This window comes from Oryctolagus cuniculus, chromosome 13 (genome assembly GCF_051225735.1).
Source record: "Oryctolagus cuniculus isolate XC-2025 breed Fujian yellow rabbit chromosome 13, ASM5122573v1, whole genome shotgun sequence".
Taxonomy (NCBI): domain Eukaryota; kingdom Metazoa; phylum Chordata; class Mammalia; order Lagomorpha; family Leporidae; genus Oryctolagus; species Oryctolagus cuniculus.
In genome coordinates this window covers 51058753-51073940 of record NC_142879.1, presented here as the reverse complement: position 1 = coordinate 51073940, position 15188 = coordinate 51058753, and the positions used below count along the sequence as shown (strand labels likewise).

General features: G+C 40.1%; 1 long non-coding RNA gene across 1 annotated transcript in view; it reads left to right on the top strand.

Moving 5' to 3' along the window:
- LOC138844973 (uncharacterized) overlaps window positions 1-14988 on the top strand; it is a 55197-nt gene extending 40209 nt beyond the window's left edge. Inside the window, exon 2 of the long non-coding RNA XR_016218993.1 lies at window positions 14651-14988. This is a non-coding gene — a long non-coding RNA (uncharacterized LOC138844973). The remainder of the gene's footprint in view (window positions 1-14650) is intronic.
- The last annotated feature ends 200 nt before the right edge of the window (window positions 14989-15188 follow it).

Genomic DNA, 15188 nt, shown 5'->3' with positions numbered 1-15188 from the left:
AGTTTCCTCTCAGTTCATCTCTAGATACATGATCCTTCCTTTGTTTTTCTGTTTCTTTTCTGTGGCAGAGGTGAGTACAGGGCTTCTCCATTTAGCCATCTTGGATCCTTCCTTTCTTCCATCCTAAGAAAATTTTCTGCTGATTCATATTTTCTTTAGTGTATTTTTAATCATGAACATGTGCTAATTTTGTCAAAGCCGTTTTCATTATTGATAGAGGTAATAATTATGTTTTTTATTAGATTTATTAATGTGGTACATGGCTTGTAACAGTCTTATTGAGTGGTCCACAGGGTACCCAGATATTTGGTAAAACATTATTCTGGGTGTGTCTGTGATGCTGTTTCTGGAAGAGATCAGCATTTGGACTGGTACACTGAGTAAAGCTGATCGACCTCTCCAATGTTGGTAGACATCAACCCATGTGTTGAGTATCTGAGTAGACAAAAGAAAAAAAAAGCAGAGGAAAGAATTCACTCTCCCTGCCTGGCTTCTTGAGCTGGAACACTAGTCTCCTCCATGTCTCAGACATGGACTCATACCATTGGTACTCTTGCTTCTCAAGTATTCAGACTTGGACTAGAACTTAAAGCCATTGGTTTTTTTCATTCTCAGGCTTCAGACTTCTACCAAAACGAGGCCACTAGATTTCTTCAGATTCCAGCCTTCAGATAGCTAATCATAGACTTCTTAGCCTCTGTAAGCATTGAGCCAATGTTTCACATAAATGTATATATGTATATTTATATCATATGCATATATAGTATTTTAAAAGATGAGGTATAAGTTTAGAAAGATGAAAGCAGAAATTATTGAAGTAGAGAATAATAAAGTATCTGTAATTAATGAACCAAAATCATGTCTTTTGGGAGGAAAAATTAATGAAATAGATGAACCACTAAGTAAATTTACCCTATGTCTTTCAACACCCACTTATTACCCTACAATGAGATTTTTCTATTTTATTCTTCCCCCTCTCTTCCTTATTACTCCCCATATTGATACATTATTTCCATTTTGTCATGTTATATAATGTTTGTATACAACTCTTCCACCCTCATTTCTTTCTTTTTTTAAGTTTATATGTACAGTTATAAATTATTAAATGCTCATCATTGGTTTTTTCACTCGGTTTTCTCCAGGTATAACTTGCTTGGATGAAGTTCATTTTCAGGAAGGGCCTATTAGTACAGAATTCCCTACATTTGTGTGTTGAGACTGCTATTCTGTAGTCTTAAATTTTGAGGACAGTTTGACCAGAAATAAAATCCTTAATTCATACTTTCTTTGGGTTAGTGCCTTAAAAATGCTCCTTAGTCTTTGCTTGCTTTGCATGTTGGTTTTGAAAAGTCTGAGGCTTGTCTAATTCATTTCTCTTGGAGTATTTGATCTTTTTACCTGGTTTTATCTTTGTCTTTGGATCTAATAGTTTTACTATGATATGTCTCAGAGCTGATCATTATGGATTAATTTTCTCAGGTACCTAGTGATCCCTTACAATGTGTAGATTCAGCTGATTTTCTATTTCTGGGAGGTTTGCTTGGATTATAGTTTTAAATATTAGCTCCATTCCATTCTTTTGTTTGCAGTGACTCGGATAATACAAACATTACTATTTTTTTTTGCTTGTCATGCAGTTCCAGTTCCCTACTTTCTCTTTATCCTTTTGTTAGCAGACAGAAGGGGTCCGTCACTTAGGGTATCACCAGATAATCAGTCTCAAGTAGGAGTTGTTCAGAGGAAAATTTTGTTGTTTTGTAACAACTAAAGGAGACAGTAGGAAAGTATAGTTCCTGAAAAGAAACTACCTTCCCAAGAACCAGTTTGCTAGGCCTTTAATAGCAAGTTAAGTGAGTAGCCACATGTAGAAAATGGGAAAGCAGGCCCTTCCTACTCAAGCAACATATGTCTTCCTACATTGTGTCTTGCAAACAAACTCTGGTGTGCGTGTTTGGTGCAGTGGCTTGCATTGCCACTTGGGATGGCAGCATCTCATAGTTGAGTGCCTGGTTTGAATGCTGGCAACTCTGCTTCTGATCCAGCATCTTACTAATGCACATCCTGGGAAGTAGTAGATGATAGCCCAAGTATTTGAGTCCCTGCCAACCAAGTGGCAAACACAGATAGGGTTCTGTGCTCCTGACTTCAGACAGGCCCAGCCCTGACTACTGTGGGCATCTGGGAAGTGAGCCAGCAGATGAAGATCTCTAGCCATCTATCTCCCTTCAAATAAAATGAAAGCAAGTACAGTAAAGGAAAAAAAAAAACCTCTGACTCCAACTCCTTGCAGCTTTAACTGTTCCTCATTTGTGGTGGTCTGGCCCCCACTGAGTACTATATTACAAGATAAATTTTCTTAGAATGTCCATGAAATACAAGCCCATACTCTTGATAACAAATATCCTCTAAAACATTTCACTTATTTTTTTAGATTTATTTATTTATTGAAAAGCAGAGATATGGGAGGAGAAAGAGAGAAAAGGGAGTAAGGGAACACAAAGATTCCATCTGCAGATTTACTCCCCAAATGATAGGCAGGAGTGGGCCAGGCTAAGCCAGAAGCCAGGAGCCAGGAACTCCATATGGATCTCCCATGTGGATTTCATGGGCCCAGGTACTTGGGCCCGATCATCTGCTGCCTTCCCACATGTATTAGCAGGAAGTTGAGTAGGAAGCAGAAGAACCAGAACTTGAACTAGCACTCTGACATGAGATATTGGGCATCCCAAGTGGTGATTTAATCCATTGTGACAGAAGTGTCTGCTTCTTATTCTTCATTCTGAAAGGTAAGGGAAGAGGTCATTCTTTTTTTTTATGGTTTTAATTTGCATTTTTAAAAAACTTTTATTTAGTAAATATAATTTCCAAAGTACAGTTTATGGATTACAATGGCTTTTCCCCCCCATAACTTCCCTCCCACCTGCACCCCTCCCACCTCTCACTCCTTCTCCCATTCCACTCACATCAAGATTCATTTTCAATTCTCTTTATATACAGAAGATCGATTTAGTATGTATTAAGTAAATATTTCCTCAGTATGCACCCACACAGAACATAAAATATAAAATACTGTTTGAGTACTAGTTATAGCATTAATTCACATTGGACAACACATTAAGGACAGAGATCCCACATGAGGAATAAGTACACAGTGACTCCTGTTGTTGACTTAACAATTTGACACTCTTGTTTATGGCGTCAGAAATCTCCCTATGCTCTAGTCATGAGTTTCCAAGGCTATGGAACCCTCTTGAGTTCGCTGACTTCGATCTTATTTAGACAAGGTATGAAAGATCTCTGCGAGTGAGATCCCAGTAGAAAGAACGGGCCATCAAAGAAGGAGGTACCTTTCTCTGAAGGGAGGAGAGAACTTCCACTTTGACTATGACCTTGTCTAAATAAGAGGTCATTCTTTTGTAATGATTTTCTACTGAACAAAGACTCCAGCAGCCCCAGGCTTAGAGGAGTGAAACTCTTACACTGTAAGGTTAAGTTGTGGGCCATAGAAATTGTAGACTTATAATAAATGTTTGATCTTTTGAAAAGCAGTTTCAGGTCTGATACTTGCTCACAAGAGTGTCTATCAAGAGGGTTAAGGGTAGATTCAGGGGCTTTCTTGTACTTAACAGAGAATGAGTGGTTAATAGAATCAAGTAGGCTCTCATCCAAATAGAATTCAGCTGGTCCTGAGTAGGCCCAATTTCCAAGTAATTGTCAACTTATTGCTAAACCTTGGGATGCTCCAACCACCACCTAGTATCACTTTCTTTTTTTTTTTTAATATTTATTTACTTATTTGAAAGGAAGAGTTAGAAGCAGAGGCAGAGACAAAGAGAGAGGTCTTCCATCTGCTGTTTCACTCCCCAAATGGCTGCAACGGCCAAAGCAGGGCTGATTTGAAGCCAGGAACTTCATCATGGTCTCCCTCGTGGGTGTAAAGGCCCAAACACTTGGGCCATCTTCTACTGCTTTCCAAGGCCATAGCAGAAAGCTGGATTGGAAGTGGAGCAGCCAGGTCTCAAACTGGTGTCCAAATGGAATGCTGGCTCTGCAGGTAGCGGCTTTACTCACTATGCCACAATGCTGGCCCTCTATTATCATTTTTTACAATCTTAGGGCAGACTAAAATCTCTGGATAATTTCACCTAGCAGGCTTCTAAAGACTTTTCAAGCCTTTTCAATTAGGCATAACTGTGAAGATGAACTGCCAATCTTTCCTGAGCAAGGTACTCCTTATCTGCTCCACTTTTGCTAATGGAGGTATGAGAGGCATGGTGTGTACATTATTTTTTTTTATCTGCACCTCCATGTTTATTGCAGCTCAGTTCACAATGGCTAAGACCTGGAATCAACCCAAATGCCCATCAACTGAAGACTGGATAAAGAAAATATGGGATATGTACACTATGGAATACTATACAGCGCTAAAAATAAATGAAATATGATCATTTGCAACAAAATGGATGGATCTGGGAAACATCATGCTGAGTGAAATAAGCCAGTCCCAAGTGGGCAAATCCCATGTGTTCTCCCTGATCTGTGAGAACTAATAGAGCACCTAAAATGAAATTTGTAGGAGTGAAATTAACACTTTGAGAAGGGATGACTTGAGCTGCCCTTGTCTTCACTGTTGAGGAACAGTTTTGATTTTTGTTTTTTTTTTTTCTTCATACTATTTGTTGAACTCTTTTTTTTAAACTTTTATTTAATGAATATAAATTTCCAAAGTACAACTTATGAATTATAATGGCTTCCCCCTCATAACTTCCCTCCCACCCGCAACCCTCCCCTTTCCCTCTCCCTCCCCCCTTCCATTCACATCAAGATTCATTTTCAATTCTCTTTATATACAGAAGATCAGTTTAGCATATATTAAGTAAAGATTTCAACAGTTTGCACCCACATAGAAACACAAAGTGAAAAATACTGTTTGAGTACTAGTTATAGCATTAAATCATGATGTACAGCACATTAAGGACGGAGATCCTACATGAGGAGTAAGTGCACAGTGACTCCTGTTGTTGACTTAACAAATTGACACTCTTGTTTATGGCATCAGTAATCACCCTAGGCTCTTGTCATGAGTTGCCAAGGCTATGGAAGCCTTTTGAGCTCACCAACTCTGATCATATTTAGACAAGGTCGTAGTCAAAGTGGAAGTTCTCTCCTCCCTTCAGAGAAAGGTACCTCCTTTGATGACCTGTTCTTTTCACTGGGATCTCATGCTCGGAGATCTTTCATATTTGTTGAACTCTTTACTTAACATAGAGTTAATCATATGTGTGTAAAATCAATTGAAAATAGATCTCAGTAAAAAATAGGAGTGGGAATAAGAGAGGGAGGGGGAAGTTTGTAACTGTAAAGCTGTATAGTTTTACATGCATTCCTACAGACTTACTTCTTCTTTTTTTTTTTTTTTTTTTTTTGACAGGCAGAGTGGACAGTGAGAGAGAGAGACAGAGAGAAAGGTCTTCCTTTGCCGTTGGTTCACCCTCCAATGGCCGCCGCGGCCGGCGTGCTGCAGCCGGTGCACCGCGCTGCTCTGATGGCAGGAGCCAGGTACTTATCCTGGTCACCCATGGGGTGCAGGGCCCAAGTACTTGGGCCATCCCAGACTTACTTCTAAGGGTACAGTTTAAAAACTTGTCATGGGACTCCAAAATTCCATTATCTTGGTGGTAGATATGCCATCTTTAGTGTTAAAGTGATCATATTAAGTGATAAAATGAACATATAGATAGGATTAAGTGTTAAAGTGATCATATAAATAGGATCAAGAGCCTAGGAATAATAATAGACAGAATTAGAAAGGAGAGAATGTTCCAACATGGGAAACAGTCCATACAGTAGACTCATAGAATGACAATTGCTTTAAGTAACATTCTGACCTCAGAATCAACCCTTAAGCCTTCCTTCCTGGTCTGGCTGAAAAGCCCATGCGAACATTTTAGGCATGCAAAGCCAAGATGCTGTGGCAAAAAAAAATGTTCTACATGAAGGGTATCTGTGAGTGAGACCCCAGCAGAAAGAAGTGGCCATCAAAGAAGGATGTACTTTTCTGTAAAGAGAGGAGAGAACTTCCACTTTGCTTATGGCCTTGTCTAAATACTGACGGAGTTAGTGGACTCAAAAGGCTTCCATAGTCTAGGTAGCTCATGTCAAGAGCCTTGGGTGGTCACTGACATCATACATAAGAATGTTAATTGTTAAATTAATAACAGGAGTCACTGTGCACTAACTCCCCATGCAGGACCTCTGTCCTCAATGAGTTGTATTATGAGAGTTAACTGTGAAACTAGTTTTCACAGTTTTGTGTGTGTGTGTGGAAATTGTTGAGCTGTTTACTTAGTATAGAGTTGGTCTTCTGTGTACAAAGTTAATTGAAAATGAATCTTAATGGAGAATGAGACTGGGGAGAGGGAGGAGGAGGAGAAGTGGGAGTGTGGGTAGGAGGGTGTGTGTAGTTGGAAGAATAATTATATTCCTGAAGTTATACTTATGAAATTTATAATCCTTAAAAATAAATTTTTAAAAGATTTATTTATTTATTTGAAAGGCATTTAGAGAGAGATAGAGGGCAGATGCAGAGAGAAAGGTCTTCCATTCACTGGTTCACTCCCCAAATGGCTGCAATGGATGAACCTGGGCCGATCCAAAGCCAGGAGCCAGGAGCTTCTTCCAGGTCTCCCACGTGGGTGCAGGGGTCCAAGGACTTGGGCCAGCTTCTATTGCTTTCCCAGACCATAGAAAATAGCTGGATCACAATTGGAGCAGCCAGGTCTTGAACCGGTGTCCATATGGGATGCCAGCACAGCAGGCACCAGCTTTACCCACTAGACTGCAGCACCAGCCCCACACATTTTTTTTTTAAAGATTTACTTGTTTATTTTGAAAGTCAGAGTTAGAGGGAAAGAGAGAGATCGAGATCTTCTGGGTTTAGTCCCAGATGGTCACCAACAGCCAGTGCTGCCTTTTCTACAGTTCTCTTTGGAAAGAGAAACTCTTAGCTTCAACAGTTCCACATAAAGACAAAATTGCATATCTCGCCTTCCATTGACCATTTCCATAAGGCTGCTGCCTCTACAAACTGTATTTCTTCTGCATTCGGTAGAGTTTCACTCGGGGATCTTTCCTACTTGAGTACACCAAGATTATCACTTCAGCACAATTATGTGTAAGGGGATCTGAGACATGCAACCATGTGGCATGTTCAGACTCTGACAGGGTTTGAGAAAGAAGTTTGTGTTCGCAAACACAAGGTGTCTGTATACTTGGGATGTTGCCAGATAATCAGACTGAAGTGGGAGTTGCTCAGAGGAAAGCTTTATTTACTGTGACAAGTCGAGGAGACAATGGGAAGGTATAGTTCCCAGAGAAACTGCGTCCTCAGAAGCAGCTTACTAGGGTTTATAGCAAGGGTTAGGGGAGTGTCCAGGATATTGAAAAGGAAGAGTGGGAGGGTCCTTCCTGCTTGCAGTGTATATATTTATACATTGTATGTTCAAAAATCTCACTCAAAATGGGTTTTTGCAGCTTGTTTGTGGTGGTCTGGCCCCTCTGAGTACAATGTTAGAAGAGCTTTCCTAAAACATCCACTCAAAAAAAAGTTCAAAGCAGTAAAATACTCCCAAAGTACAGCTTATGGATTACAATGGCTTTTTCACCCCATAACTTCCCTCCCACCCGCAACCCTCCCCTCTCCTGCTCCCTCTCCCCTTCCATTCACATCAAGATTCATTTTCAATTCTCTTTATATACAGAAGATCAATTTAGCATGTATTAAGTAAAACTTTCAACAGTTTGCACCCACATAGAAACACAAAGTGAAAAATACTGTTTGAGTACTAGTTATAGCATTAAATCATGATGTACAGCACATTAAGGACAGAGATCCTACATGAGGAGTAAGTGCACAGTGACTCCTGTTGTTGACTTAACAAATTGACACTCTTGTTTATGGCATCAGTAATCACCCTAGGCTCTTGTCATGAGTTGCCAAGGCTATGGAGGCCTTTTGAGCTCACCAACTCTGATCTTATTTAGACAAGGTCGTAGTCAAAGTGGAAGTTCTCTCCTCCCTTCAGAGAAAGGTACCTCCTTCTTTGATGACCTGTTCTTTCCACTGAGATCTCACTCGCAGAGATCTTTCATTTAGGTAGTTTGTTTGTTTGTTTGTTTTTTGCCACAGTGTCTTGGCTTTCCATGCCTAAAATACTCTCATGGGCTTTTCAGCTGGATCTGAATGCCTTAAGGGCTGATTCTGAGGCCAGAGTGCTGTTTAGGACATCTGCTATTCTATGAGTCTGCTGTGTATTCCGCTTCCCCTGTTGGATCGTTCTCTCCCTTTTTTATTCTATCAGTTAGTATTAGCAGACACTAGTCTTGTTTATCTGATCCATTTGACTCTTTTTCCTATCATTATGATCAATTGTGAACCGAAATTGATCACTTAGATTAGTGAGATGGCATTGGTACATGCCACCTTGATGGGATTGTATTGGAATCCACTGGCACGTTTCTAACTCTACCATTTGGGGCAAGTCAATTTGGGATTGAGCATGTCCCAAATTGTACATCTCTTCCCTCTCTTATTCCCACTCTTATATTTAACAGGGATCACTTTTCAGTTAAGTTTCAACACTTAAGAATAATTATGTATTACACAATTATAAATCTTAGCAGTTCTTTCTCAGCCATGGCACTGCCTGTGTATTCAAAGGCTGTTGATTTTTGTGCATTGATTTTATATCCTGCTACTTTGCCAAACTCTTCTATGAGTTCCAGTAGTCTCTTAGTAGAGTTCTTTGGATCCCCTAAATAAAGAATCATATCGTCTGCAAAGAGGGATAGTTTGACTTCTTCCTTCCCAATTTGTATCCCTTTAATTTCTTTTTCTTGCCTGATGGCTCTGGCTAAAACTTCCAGAACTATATTGAATAGCAGTGGTGAGAGTAGACATCCCTATCTGGTACCAGATCTCAGTGGAAATGCTTCCAACTTTTCCCTATTCAATAGGATGCTGACCATGGGTTTTTCATAAATTGCTTTGATTGTATTGAGGAATGTTCCTTCTATACCCAATTTACTTAGAGTTTTCATCATGAAAGGGTGTTGAATTTTATCGAATGCTTTCTCTGCATCTATTGATATAATCATATGTTTTTTCTTCTGCAGTTTGTTAAAGTGGTGTATCACATTGATTGATTTGCACACATTGAACCATCCCTGCATACCAGGGATAAATCCCACTTGGTCTGGGTGGATGATTTTTCTGATGTGTTGTTGTATTCTATTGGCAAGAATTTTATTGAGGATTTTTGCATCTATGTTCATCAGGGATATTGGTCTGTAATTTTCTTTCAATGCTGCATCTTTCTTCGGCTTAGGGATTAAGGTGATGCTGGCTTCATAGAAAGAATTTGGGAGGATTCCCTCTTTTTCAATTGTTCTGAATAGTTTGAGAAGAATTGGAGTTAGTTCTTCTTTAAATGTCTGGTAGAATTCAGCAGTGACTCCATCTAGTCCTGGGCTTTTCTTTGTTGGGAGGGCCTTTATTACTGTTTCAATTTCTGTCTCAGTTATGGGTCTGTTTAGGTTTCCTATGTCTTCATGGCTCAATTTAGGTAGATTGCATGTGTCCAGGAATCTATCCATTTCTGATAGATTTCCTGTTTGCTGGCATACAACTCTTTATAGTAATTTCTGATGATTCTTTTTATTTCTGTGGTGTCTGTTGTTACGTTTCCTCTTTCATCTCTGATTTTATTGATTTGGGTCTCTTCTTTTTTTAGTTAGTTGGGCCAATGGTGTGTCAATTTTATTCATTTTTTTAAAAAACCAGCTCTTAGGCCTGTGCTGTGACTCAATAGGCTAATCCTTCACCTTGTGGCGCCAGTATACCGGGTTCTAGTCCTGGTCGGGGTGCTGGATTCTGTCCCGGTTGCCCCTCTTCCAGGCCAGCTCTCTGCTGTGGCCTGGGAGTGCAGAGGAGGATGGCCCAAGTGCTTGGGCCCTGCACCCGCATGGGAGACCAGGAGAAGCACCTGGCTCCTGGCTTTGGATCAGTGCGGTGCACCGGCTGCAGGGGCCATTGGAGGGTGAACCAACGGCAAAGGAAGACCTTTCTCTGTCTCTCTCTCTCACTGTCCACTCTGCCTGTCAAAAAAAAAAAAAAAAAACAGCTCTTCATTTCGCTGATTTTTTGTAATTTTTTTTTTGATTCAATCCTGTTGATTTCTTTTCTCATTTTAATTATTTCTCTTCTCCTACTAGATTTGGGTCTGGTTTGCTGCAGTTTCTCTAGATCCTTGAGATGCGTTGAAAGCTCGTTTATTTGGTGCCTTTCCAATTTCTTGATGTAGGCACCTATTGCTATAAACTTTCCTCTCAACACTGTTTTTACCGTATCCCGTAAGTTTTGATATGTTGTGTTGTTATCCTCATTTACTTCCAGAAAGTTTTTGATTTCTCTTTTGATTTCTTTGACCCCGTGTTCATTCAGGAGCATGTTGTTCAATCTCCATGTGTTTGCATACTCTCTAGGGAAACCTGAGTCTCTAATTTCCAACTTCATTCCACTGTGGTCTGAGAAGCTGCATGGTATGATTCTAATTCTTTTGAATTTGCTGAGACTTGCTTTATGGCCTAGTATGTGGTCGATCCAAGAAAAGGTTCCATGCACTGCTGAGAAGAATGTAAATTCTTTAAATGTAGTATTGAAAGTTCTGTAGATATCTGTTAGATCCATTTGGGCTATAGTGTTGATTAAATCTGCTGTTTCCTTGTTGATCTTCTGTCCGGATGATATGTCTATCTCTGAGAATAGAGTATTAAAGTCCCCCAGTACTATTGTATTGGAGCCTGAGTCTCCCTTTAAGTCCCTTAACATGTCTTTTAAATAGACCGGTGCCCTGTAATTAGGTGCATATACATTTATAATAGTTACATCTTCCTGTTGAATTGAACCCTTAATCATTATATAGTGCCCCTCTTTGTCTCTCTTAACAGTTTTTGGGTTAAAGTTTATTTTGTCTGATATTAATATGGCTACACCTGCTTTTTTTTTGTTTTTGTTGGCATGGAATATCTTTTTCCAACCTTTTGCTTTCAGTCTGCATGCATCTTTGTTGGAAAGATGTGTTTCTTGTAGGCAGCAAATAGACGGGTTTTGTTCCTTAATCCATTCAGCCAGTCTGTGTCTTTTAACTGGAGAGTTGAGGCCATTAATGTTCAACGTGACTATTGATAAGTAGTAATTTTGCCCTGCCATTTTCCCAAAGATATTTTCTAGTATATGCTTTGAGCTTCCTTTGATCTTTTGCTGTGAGGTTTCCTTCCTTTACCTTCTTTCATATTGATGGCCATGTTTCTGTATTTCTCTGTGTAGCACATCTTTAAGCATTTTTTGCAGGGCTGGACGAGTGGTGACAAATTCTTTCAATTTCTGTTTGCTATGAAAGGTCTTTATTTCACCTTCATTCACAAATGAGAGCTTTGCAGGATATAATATTCTGGGCTGGCAGTTTTTCTCTCTTAGTACCTGGGCTATATCTCGCCATTCCCTCCTAGCCTGTAGGGTTTCTGATGAGAAGTCAGCTGTGAGTCTAATTGGAGATCCTCTGAGAGTAATCTGACATTTATCTCTTGCACATTTTAGGATCTTTTCTTTATGTTTCACTGTGGTGAGTTTAATTACAATGTGTCGTGGTGAGGATCTCTTTTGGTCATGTTTCCTAGGGGTTCTATGAGCTTCCTGTACTAGGACGTCTCTGTCCTTCTCCAAACCTGGGAAATTTTCAGCTAGTATCTCACTAAAAAGCCTTCTAATCCTTTCTCCCTCTCCATGCCTTCAGGAACTCCTAGAACCTGAATATTGGGTTTTTTAATAGTGTCTTGTAGATTCCCAACAATATTTTTTAGATTTCTAATTTCCTCTTCTTTTCTTTGGTTTGACTGTATACTTTCCTGTGCTCTGTCTTCTAAGTCCGCTATTCTCTCTTCTGTTTCACTGACTCTGTTTTTAAGGCTCTCTAATGTGTTTGTCATTTGATCTATTCAATTCTTCATTTCATTATGATTTCTCATCACTATCACAGTTTCATGTTCTACTAGTTGCTTCATTTCATTTTGATTCCTCCTTAATATTTCATTTTCATGAGAGAGATTTTGTATCCTGTCCAGTAAGGATTTCTGTAGTTCAAGAATTTGTTTTTGAGAACTTCTTAATGTTCTTATCAATTTTTTGAGATCTGTTTCTTGCATTTCTTCTATCTCATCATCTTGAATTGGGTTGTCTTGTTCATTTGGGGGCATCATAGTGTCTTCCTTGCTCTTGTTTCCTCTGTTTCTGCATTTGTTGCTTGGCATTGTGGAGATATTCTTTGATTTCTTTGCTGTGGTGTTTTTTCTCGTTATACTATGACTCTAGATTAAGTGGACTGTCTGCTTTTGATGGATCCTTAGAGGCATGTGATCGGTGTGGCCAGAGAGCTCTGTTTGGTTCTTCAGGGTTAAGGGTGTGCCAAAGGTGAATCACCCAGGTTGTTCTTTCTCTCGCTTGCTTGCTCTCTCTCTCTCTCTTTTTTTTAACTCAGAAGGAAAGTAATTCCGCACAGCTGAGCGGAATTGAGGGTAGTCAATGTATGAAATCTGACCTCTGTGGGTATAATATTTGTCTGCTCTGCCCCAAGGACCACACAAAGGGTCTATGCAGTCCTCCGTGTGATCTCAAATTTCCCTGCATGTTCACAGTCTCAGTTCATTAGTTCCACACCTTCACTAGGTCCTAACCTCCTGTTATTTCTCCCCACCAGAGTCAGGTTTTTCTGCTTGGTTGATGGCAGGCGCTGCTTCCTCCAAAATGCCGCCTGCTCTTTGTCTTGCTTGCCTTTGTAAACTGAATGGAGAGAGAGGCTCGTGTCCATGCCGGTCCCTTTTATTTATTTATTTTTTCTCTCCTCTAGTTAGCCTGGTGAACTTTCCCCAGCAGGGCTTCAAGCCTCGTTCCCGCTAGGCTCTTTTCGGCCTTTTCCCCGCCAATGTCTCAGGCTACTGACCTCACCTCCCCTTCCAGCACTGGTGCATAGACTCCACAACTGGGCTCCCGAGCTGTGGGCGTCCTTGCTCTCCCCGTAGGTCTCCGTGTCACATCCACTAGATCCGGAAGAGTTTCCTCTGCAATTTATTTCCCGAGCCTTTCCCTGAAACTACAGTAACTCCACTTTTATTAAACTATCTTTTCCCAGACTATCAGTGCGTGCCCTCACTATTCCGCCATCTTGGCTCTGCCCCTCCACCACTAATTTTAATGGTACCAAGATTTGGATCAGGACCTCCTGTACAATTCCTTGTGTCACATGTTATACAGGTCAAGGGGCTTTTCCATATCAGGCAGTCTCAAAGAAGGAGCTTCTAATAAGAGCCCTTTTAGCCTCTTAGTGGCCTGATCATATTGTTTACCCTGTTGGAAACAATTTCCTTTCCTTTTAATACATCACTTTGCTATTAGACCAAAGTTGGGTATCCCAATCCAGCAGAATCTGGCCATTCCCAGGAATCTGTGTAATTATTTTTATAGTAAAGATATATATTGCCAATTTACAGTCTTGGGATAGGCTCTGCTGTCTTTGGGACATTATAGAACCTTTTCTTTCGAAATCTGTACTTTTCTTTTGATTCTCTGTACCCCTTCCCTACCAGACATGTTAAGGTATGAATGGTGTTTTTACAACTTCTCCTCCTTTGGAGGACTAGTTATAAGAATGTCATCTACATATGTAAGTCTGTCTCTTTTTTTCTAATTTGTGTTCCCTCTGTTCTTTGCTCAAAATTTCTGAAAAGAATAGGATAATTTAAAAACCCTTGGGGCAGAACAGTCAAGCAATACTGTGACTTCTGGTGAGTTTTGGGGTCTTCTCAAAGGCAAATAGTTTTTGGAATTCAGAGTCCAAAGGAATATAAATGTATCCTTTAATTATAGGACAGTATAATATCTGCTATGCCCTGGCAAATTAGACAACAGAATATAACAATTGGGATACTATGGGATAGATGTCCTGAACTCAATTTGTAGCACTCAGGTCCTGTACAAACCTATATTTAAGAGGTAGTATGTGGTTGTTTGAAGATCTTCAGGTCCTGATCAGTCCCTGGCTGAAGAGTCTGTTTGAAACTGTTAAGATTCCAGTTATTGGTTTGAGTCTCAAAGGATATTGCTTAACCCTGAGCCAGTGATTAGTCTACTTTAGTATTATCATTATAGGATAGATGTTGACATCCTGCCCCACCTGACTGTGGGCCCATACTGGATTAACCTGAACTAAAATAACTTCTGGAATGGTTTCAGGATCCTTAAGTCCCTCATGGAGGAGAACTAAGAAATCTCCCTGGCCCTTTAGCTTAACTACATGGTAGCACCTAGATTAGCTAGCAGGTTCCTTTCCAAGATTTGCACAGGGCATTCAGTAATATACAGGAACAAATGAGTCAGACCTTTAGTTCCTACTTTACAGGTCAGAGGCTCCAGAAACTACTTTATATTTCCTTCCCTGACAAGTCTTTGATATTATACTCTGTTTTAGAAGAGAAACCTTCTTGGTAGTCAACAGAGAGTATGTTAGTCATGTCAGCTTTCTCCCTCTTGTATTTTTAGAGTAACCTGGGGCCTCCTGGGAGAGAGCAATTTTCTCCGGTGTCAACTGGGAAGTCCCCTGGACAATCATCTGCTGTCAAGGGGAGCTGAAAGGAATTTGATTTTCCCTGAGCCTCACCCCTCTGGGGATGGATTGGATACTCCAAATTCCAGTGACTCTTTTGCTTTCCATATGTACACTGCTTAGGCCCTAACTTAACTGGTGGTCTACTGTTGGTCCCACACTGAGGACCAGGGTTAATCACCTGTGGTAGCTTCCTTTATCCTACTGGGATTACTTGGAGCAGACTAGAGAACAATGGCCAATAAAACTACCTGCCTTTTTATTTTTGTCATCATTTTCTGCCATGTCTTGTTTTTGAAAACCTTAAAGGTAGACTCTCTACCAGCTGACATGGATTAGTCTTGGGACAAATAGCTGAATTTGGCAGTTTTTTCCAGGCTTCCAGAGTATTCTAGAACTACCTGATTTCCCTGAGCTTCAGAGTCCCAAGAATTATACTGCCTGAGACACTCTCAACTTTTATAGCAAAGCAGA